Below are 8,764 nucleotides of genomic sequence, written 5' to 3'. Positions count from 1 at the left end.
GTAGTTAATTTGCTACGTAGTTGCTACGGATGTAGTCCATAGCAGGTTTTCTACGAAATAAGTCTGTTGTAAATTCCGTTGCGAATGTGCGATGGATTTCGTAACGAACCTTTACTAACGAAGAATTTTCCTACAGAATGGATCCGTAGCAAATTTCGTCGCTAATCGATTTTAACTACAGAATATCATGTTTTAGCTATGGAATTTTTCCGTCGTTATTTCAACTTTTTCTTGTAGTGTAGAGTGGTAGGGAAATACGTGCACCAGAAGCGTTCGTCTAGCTTGAGGGACGTCATCGCCCATTCGTATGTGTCGATTTAGCTGTCCGGGTATGTGGTGTCGTCGTATGTTTTGAGGTGAGGTAGTTTAGCGGTGTTGGGGATCTCATATTCCAGCAACTCTTTCACGAACGGTGATGTGACACTGCGTGAAAGGCAGTCTTGGTCCGGTGTCCGTTGAGCAAAGTGGTATCCTGGTTGTTGCATTGCCAGGAATGGTTGGACCAGCATGTTATTGTAGGCCGCAAGGTCTGGTGGTGTTGGGCCATAGAAGTTATGTTGCTGGAATGGGGTGGGAAACGTGTGGGTCATGGGGATTTGCTGGTAGGGCATGAATGGCGGTGCCGTCATGGCTCCTGTCACTAGTGGTGGGTGGTTTTGCGCTTGGAAAACGACGCTTGGGCCATTAGCGTGTTATTTGTCGGCGTTGTGTGTGTGAGCGAGGGCATCCCGTTTAACGGTGGTGTTATGAATGTCGTTTGCCGTTGCTCGTTTGTGGTGTGTATGGGTGGTGGTAAGAAGTTGTAACCGACGTTTAATCTGCCGGTGTTGGAAAAAAACAGCGGTATAGGAGGTGAAATGGGCGGATTGGGTCCGCCGTCGTTGGGGAACAACGGTGGGGTTATGCTATTCAGTGTGGGTATTGGTTTGTGGGTTGTGACGGAAGGCGCAGTTGTTGCAAGGGAAGGTGGCGGGCCACCGGATGGTGGTGCCTCAGAAACCACGCCGATCGTCTGAGGTGGTGGTGTTATTGGGGTGTTGGTCGTCTCTAGTGAGACCATTGGGCGTATCAGGCTATGTGGTGTTTCAGATGGCTCGCCGGCGGCCTCGTCCGTCATTTGTGGCGGAGTTAAAGAGGAAAAAATGGGTTTGCGTATCTTTTGTCACACAAGCGGATGACACCAAATGATGCGACCTGACCTTCGACCACCTAGAGGGTGAAAGCTGTGTTCGTCGGAGAAAAACCTGAGAGGTCACAAAGAGAGAAAGCCGTCAGCCGTTCTCCGGGAGGAGGTCCCGGGAAAAAGCTCCGACGGTCAAGTTAGTAGTGTATTGGAGAGTAAGTGCTGAGAATCAGGAGAGATAGCTTACCCTTCAGAGCAGAATGGTGGTCCTTTTATACTGAGGATCTTCCTCGGTCTGTACGAGGAACAAGGACTGCAGTCCCGACAAGAGCCGCTGTCCTTATTGGTGAGTTGTGTTCATCGTTGTGTCAGGTCCAATGATTGGTCTAGACGATAATGCTCTGGATGTGCTCCTTGTCGCCTTGGAGCCGTTATCCTTGGACTGTAGTGGAAGGCGCCCCTTAGCGGGGATGGGCCTTCCACACGGTCGTCCTGCTAGGGTGCCTGGCAGCTGGGGGTTCCGCTGGGGCGCCTAGCTGCTGGGGTGGCCAAGTTCGGCCTGGCCGGGCCTCGCTGGGGGATTCCTTTATTCCTAGCCCGCTCTGAGGGGCGTGTCATCATATATATATATATATATATATATATATATATATATATATATATATATATATATATATATATATATATATATATGTTAATAATAATAATAATAATAATAATAATAATAATAATAATAAATTGTTAAAAGGAAAAAGAAAAAAAAAAGAAAGAAATGGTAATTTGATCTTTTTATATGTACCAAGTACCAACAATGCAATTTTCAAAAACCACAGGGATGTAACCTATCAAATTTTAAACTTAGAGACCAAAACTGAGAATTCGACCAAACCATAAGGACCATCTCTGTAATTTACTCTACAAATAATTATTAGGCTTTTCTTCTAAGTTATGTTATTTTTCTCTTTTAACTTATAATAGGAAATGGAGAAAGCATATTCATTCACGAAGACTTAAACTGTTATTTGATTTATCAACCAATTAAAAAATATTTAAAAAAATAATATTAATGGGTTATTGATTTGGTTATTTTAAAAAGTAAAATAAGTAATGTTATGACTCCAAAATCTATAGATTTTGTTTTAAAAGAATTAGTTTTGTCATCCAAAAAAGGGTTGCGGTACAGCTTGTTGTTCGTTTACCCGCTACGTCTATGTAAAACTTTCTTCTTAAAAAAAATTTATAACAATTATACTAAAAAAAATAAGTAAATAAAAGAAAAAAAAAAGGGAAATTAAAACCTTATTTCCTCATGTTCGATCAGATGTGGGAATAAGAACATAAAACAAAAAAAGTGCTTGTGTATGTCGTGTGTTTCATATACGATCAGAAGAAAAACAAAGGGGAAGGGGAAGCCGACATCCTCACCGGAAAAGAAGGCTGCGAAGCAACACGGAAACCCCCTTTCCCTCCTCTCTATGGTGCTTGATGGAGGATTGAAACCGAGAAATAGAAGCGAGAGCAGTGGAGAGGGGTGGTCGTCGGGGATGTTACAGCCGACCAGTAGCGGCGCTGGTGGTCCGGATGAGGCTGGTGATGGTTGGACTCCATTCTTTGACAACCTTAAACCTCGAATTTCTGTCATGGATTCAGTTCATGGAAGGTAATATTGAAACCCTAGAATTAATAATTTTTATTCGGATCCTTAAATTATTTATAAACGTTGGAACTGGTCATTTAAGGTTAAGCTAAACACTATTAGAAGCTTAATTTCACATAAAATGATTATGAAGCTGTTGTTTGAGAAATATGGACCTCCATAGTTATTTTTGAACATGTTTGATCATACTTTTGTTGAAATCCTAATTTTGAACTGGTCGTTGAAGGTTAAGCTAAACACAAACACTTTTTTATTTTTGAGAATAACTATAATTTCAAAGAGAAGCACATGTTGATCATAATTTTATTGAAATCCTAATTTTGAACATACTTTCACAATTGATTTATGAAGGTCAGGTGAAGCAGAAATTATCATCAGGTAGGAAATATGTATCCATCAAAGTAGGATATTATAATTAATTTTTTATTGTAAATTGCAGAATGTAGGATGCAAAAATGAGTATTTTATAAAATTCATTTTTGCTTTTGAATCCGAAATGTTTAATAAACTAAATGTTTCAGTATCATAATTTTTTTTATCAATGTGTATGTTGACTGGATCACACCCATCACAAAAATCATTACAAGAGAGTGGATCAGAAGGAAATAAGCCATGTAAGCTGCTCACTTTTTCAGGATTTATTTGTATTACTATTAGGTAAAGATCATGATATCTGAGTATGTAAAGTTATTAAGACTTTTAACCTTTTTAATATTTTTCAGATGCCTTTAAACTTCTGGAGGATGATCATAGCAATGTAATTTAATTTGTTACCAACTTTCATAGCAATGCAATCTGATGATTATGATACATTTTTACAATGATGGTTTTTTGGACAAATACTATGTGATTGATGAATAAAAAATGAAACATTTTATGTATGTTTTGTACATACATATATACACAAATAAACACACACACACACACACACACACACACACATATATATATATATATATATATATATATATATATATATATATATATATATACACACTCCTAGACACACATACACATACATACATGTACATATATACACACATACACACAACCTTTTTTTCACTTATTCATGTGTTACATATTATTATTCTTAGTACTATTAATATCATTTTTAATTATTCATGTGTTAAACAGAGTTTTTTTAGATTTGTTTTTTCTCTCCGGGTGTTATATGGTTGCATGTATATATAATACAATAATGTATGTACGCATGATAAATATGTTAAAAAAAAAACTTAAAAAAACTACGTTTTCATACTTGAATAATGAAAAATAATAACAATAACAATGGAAATTATAATAGTCCGTCGGTATTTGGTTTCTATTCTGTAGCTATTTCCTTCTGTTGGTATTTCGTAGCTATTACGTCAATAATTACCTATGGCCCACCTTTTGTCACTATTCCGTAGCTATTCCTTCGTAATTTGGTTACTAAATTAGGGCATCCAAATCCATAGGTATTCCGTCGGTACTTTTGGTATGTAAATCAATGTTTTTCTAATAGTGTTAAAGGAATTTAACCATGCGATCATAACACTTAGTACCATAAACCCTAATTAGCTAAATACCAAACATGCAAACAAAATGATTAGTTCCCACACTTCTTTTTTGATCAGTGATTATTCAAATAGCATCCATGACTTGTTGGATAATTTGTTGTGATTCCTGGAGCAAACCGATACTCATTTGAAGCCTCTCCCTCTTTGCGGCCACTGGAGTTGGTTCATCCAGCATTTTCTCCATACCACCACCACCACCACCACCACCACCACGCATCATCACCTCATTTACTATCTCCTTTTCCATCACCTTGTTCACCATTTTTTGTATCACAAATCGAAGCTCAAGAGCTATCCAATCCACCATTCTTCGCGAAACAATTTTCCAGTAAGCCATGATCCTCATTTTCAAGTCAAATGCTTGATCTCTTTTGGTTGCTGGAACACTCACTAGATGTGTGATATCAATCGACCCATAACCTTCCATAGAAAATGAATTACGATTGGGGACTGCCCTCAAAAACTCATCACGCTTGCCCATTAATTTGTTACAAGAAGCTATGAAATCGGGGTCACAAGTGTAATCTGTTGCTTTTTCCCTTTCAATCTTCTCAAAAACCCTTTCCACCAACTTCTCCTTCATTCTTAACATCACATTCAAAGATGCTTTCTTTATGGAAGGAAGAATTTGTGGATGATTCTCACAATGATCCATCAAGACTCTAACCCAAACAATCTCAAGATATCCCCAGACTTTGTTTAAGAAGCTAATCGGCAAATTAGAGATGTTGGTCAATTTCTTCTTAAGCAAATACAGAAACGCTGAGTGTGAGAGAAAAAAAGACAACCGAATCCCATTTGCTTCCTCTAAAACCAGCATCTCCTCAACAAGAAAATTTTCAGAAATTTTGTCACTCTTGTGGAGTTCTTCTGAAAACTCATCCAACATTTCAGCCAATCGAGCATTGCAATGCATTTCTTTATCATCATACTCAAGCTCACCTCGAATCAAGATCTTTTGAAACGTTTCTTTTAAGGACCCAACGATTTGCAAAAAAGCAGCCATTGCATCGGGAATACTAGTAAGAATCCGGGGTAGCTTGTTGAGTTCCAAAACCGAAGCATTAAGTCTCTCATTGATCTTCTTGACAATGTCCAGTAAACATTTTGATATGATCATTGATTGTATTTCCATAAGTCTACGTGCCAATACAGGAATACCTATAATGGACTTGTCCATCTTGGACAACAATGGGTGAGTTTGAAAGAGTGTCGCTTCTTGCATTCGAGCCTCTTCATAGGTTTCATCTTTGATACGGTTTCTAACACAGATATAGCCAAGTCCGATATTGACATCATTTGACATTACCTTCTCAAGTAAGCCCTCCGGCGACTGATCGGATTTTGTTACCACTGCCAAAGTCCTTTGTCCGGTGCTGTCAACACGTCGTGACATGCAAATGGATTCACAAGTTGAAAAATCAACATTTGCGTCAAGAACATTCAAAATGATACTCTCTTCTGGCTTAATATGCTCCATTATCATATCTGAAACATTCAAAAACCAATAATAAAGCACATATATTTCTAGTCTTCATAGAGTTATAACACTTGTGACAAACCAAGTACCTGAAATCTGTTCGTAAATGTTTTCCGGTTGATCACCCACAGCAACCCGAGCTATTCCGGGCAAATCAATCATGGTGAGATTTGGAACACCATTCTTCTTGACCACTAAAGTTAAGGGCACATTTGATATCCCTTTATTATCTCCGGCTATCTCCACAGTAGCTTTATCAATGGCATCTGATATTTGTCTTTCTTCCATTATCATCACCGTTTTTTTCTTTCTGATACTCCAGTACGAGTTCCGGCACAGCATCTGGATGGTTTTGAAGCCTCATAATAAGAGGTACCCTTGTGCAAATGTTCTGTCCACGTGGCAAACTTATGCCTGCAAGTGACTCTAGAACGCTGGACTTGCCGGAGGACTGGTCTCCAACAACGACGATGGCTGGAAGAGGGATGCCTTCTTGGGTGACTTTGAGATGACGGAGCTTGTCAACGGCATCAAGAATGGGTCGTATTTTATCGTTGTAAGATGAAACGATGGGCGGAAACTGCGGTTTGCGATCTTCAGTAAAAGGAGGAAGTATTACCTCACCACCGTTGGTTGTTTTGGTAACCGGAACCATGGTGTTGCTCTTTTCCGCCATTGTTGTGATGTTGTTGTTAACTAGAACCATGATGTTGCAATTGTTGTTGGAACTGCAAGTGGAGGAAGAGTGGAAAAAGTATAGTTATCGAGAGGAATCGTGTTATATTATGGTATACAGAGTGGATGGGAGGTTTTAACGCATAGTAATTAAATGGCCACATCAACCATTTATCAACTCAACTAGCTTCTTACAAGCCTTAGGAAATGGTGTTTAGTAATAGGGAAGAAGTGCGTAAAGGGAAAGAAGAGAGAGATAGAAAGAGAGGGAGAAAACAAAGAGATTGTTGTGGGGCTGTGGCTACGAGAGCTCACAATTAAACAAGACGGGGGTGGTGTTTGGCTGCATTTCATGCATGACTTGGCAAGTCACATAACGCGTAAGGGGATGCCCCTATTCCGTATAGCCTTAGAATATAAAATCGTTGTCAGCATTTATAGGAAAAGTCAACTTTTAAAATCAGAAAGAATCAAATCATATTTGAAGACTTTCAATGTCTTTTTTAGAAGAAAAAAAAATCTTTTGAAAATATTTTTTATTAAAGCTTTAACAAATGTTTGTTTAAAATTAAGTGATTTAAGAGACGTGCAAATTAGCCGTTTGCAGAATAATCGAGTTGGAACTTGAATCCATATAAGCATATTTGATTTGGTTTTCGGTTTCATAAATTATTACTTATCGATATTAATGTTTTCGGTTCGGGGCAGAAGCCAAGTCAGGATTTAAGAATAAAAAGGGTTGAAAGCCTCACATTGCAATAACCTTCTCGATGAATAAAAATAGCTACTCTTGATAATCGTCGATTAATAAACACTCTTTATAAATAAATGGGGGTAATATAACTATGAACAAACGAGGATAATAGGATAATATAGCTATCGGTGGATTGATATAAATGGGATAATAATTAAAATATGGCTTGTTTGGAAAAACTAGCTGGTAACTTGTAATTGAAAGTTGTAACTTTTATTTATTATATGAGTGTTTGACAAAAAATAGTTTGAAGTTTTTCAACTGTGTAAAATTACATAAAAGGGCATCTATTTAAATGCTAATTCTGAAACATAATAAATAAATAAAATATTGTCTAACTATAATTCTTAAAATTTAGCAATTTTCCTTAACCATGTTCCATAACAAAAATCAAAAGTTATATTGCAACGTAAAAACTATTGATAATATTATCGACGTCGAGCATTCCATATTAAAGTAGCAATATCATTGCCGACACGCTTCATGACATCGTATAAGTCTTCATTACTTGTTTCATTACCGCGGAAATCACGAGGTTCATCATGTGGTATGCAATCTGGATGTAGTTCAATGAAATAAAAAAAATGTTGCTTGCTCAGAGATACGACCCTTGTAGTAATGCAAAGGAAAATATAGCTATAATAATGTCAATTTGAGTTTGCACATTAAATTTGGGCATTCTAAGGAGTATATTACATTGACTCTTCAAGATTCCAAATGATCTTTCAATATAATTTTGTAGTGATAAATGAGAACAACTGAAAGTGAATTAGAACGATCGAAAGCTTCTTGCATATTATTTGGAGGCTCATTTTTAAATTGAAATAGATGGAATCTTGTCTTGAAATATAAAACCATATATCAATTCCTATCTAGATAACATTTATTTACCAAATAATATTTACTTGTTGCAACTTGAAAAGTGATGGGGAAGAGGCAAAGCATCCGACAACCCTGCTATTGCTTTTGCCTCCGGTTTCGGGTTGGTTTGGTCGAGTTTCATAATAGAGCTTTTGTCGATATAAGAAAATAAAAAAAAAATAATAATAATAACTGGAACTAAAACCGAATGGAACCACATAAAGATATTCAATTCAGTTCTTTATTCTTTTAATTTCTATTTTTCGATTTCAGTTTTTTTAGGTTCCATGTCGTTTCAGATCGATTTCGGAGCCGATCTCATCCCTGATTTAATAAGTCAAAACATTTTCATTAAATTATAAAGTACTTTAGTAATTATATTATTTTAACTAAAAATACATTATTTAATGAACATGCCATCTTAAAACCACCACCCCATTCATTTTATATAGGCTTCAAGACTAATCTTTTATATCTAATTAGATCTAACAACCTATATGCCTTATTATAGTGTGAAAGGGTGCAACAGTACACGACCAGAAAAAATAGGGCCTAATTTTAATCAAATTGTATAGTGAATATTAGATATATATTTGTTTAGGCATATTAATACGAAAACAAGTTCTTGTTCAACTGGTTTGGTAAGAAGCGCCGC

At 36.9% G+C, this 8,764-nt stretch overlaps 1 long non-coding RNA gene and 1 pseudogene across 3 annotated transcripts; one reads left to right on the top strand and one right to left on the bottom strand.

The window, feature by feature from the left end:
- Positions 1-2,421: 2,421 nt before the first annotated feature.
- LOC145138009 (uncharacterized) lies at positions 2,422-3,661 on the top strand. 2 transcript variants are annotated; one of them, XR_013721297.1, is made up of 3 exons: positions 2,429-2,783; positions 3,368-3,394; positions 3,503-3,661. It is a non-coding gene; the product is annotated as an uncharacterized LOC145138009 (long non-coding RNA). The 2 variants fall into 2 exon arrangements; XR_013721298.1 differs by having other exon boundaries at positions 2,422-3,394.
- Positions 3,662-4,091: 430 nt separating this feature from the next.
- LOC145138340 (dynamin-related protein 4C-like) lies at positions 4,092-6,752 on the bottom strand (annotated as a pseudogene). Its single transcript, XR_013721451.1, has 2 exons — positions 5,909-6,752; positions 4,092-5,827 (listed from the first exon to the last, which is right to left on the bottom strand). The product of XR_013721451.1 is annotated as a dynamin-related protein 4C-like (transcript).
- Positions 6,753-8,764: the final 2,012 nt, after the last annotated feature.

The sequence above is a fragment of the Lactuca virosa genome, chromosome 9, assembly GCF_052849685.1.
Source record: "Lactuca virosa cultivar CGN04683 chromosome 9, Lactuca_virosa_CGN04683_v6, whole genome shotgun sequence".
NCBI classification, from domain to species: Eukaryota; Viridiplantae; Streptophyta; class Magnoliopsida; order Asterales; family Asteraceae; genus Lactuca; species Lactuca virosa.
This window is presented reverse-complemented; position numbering and strand designations above follow the sequence as displayed.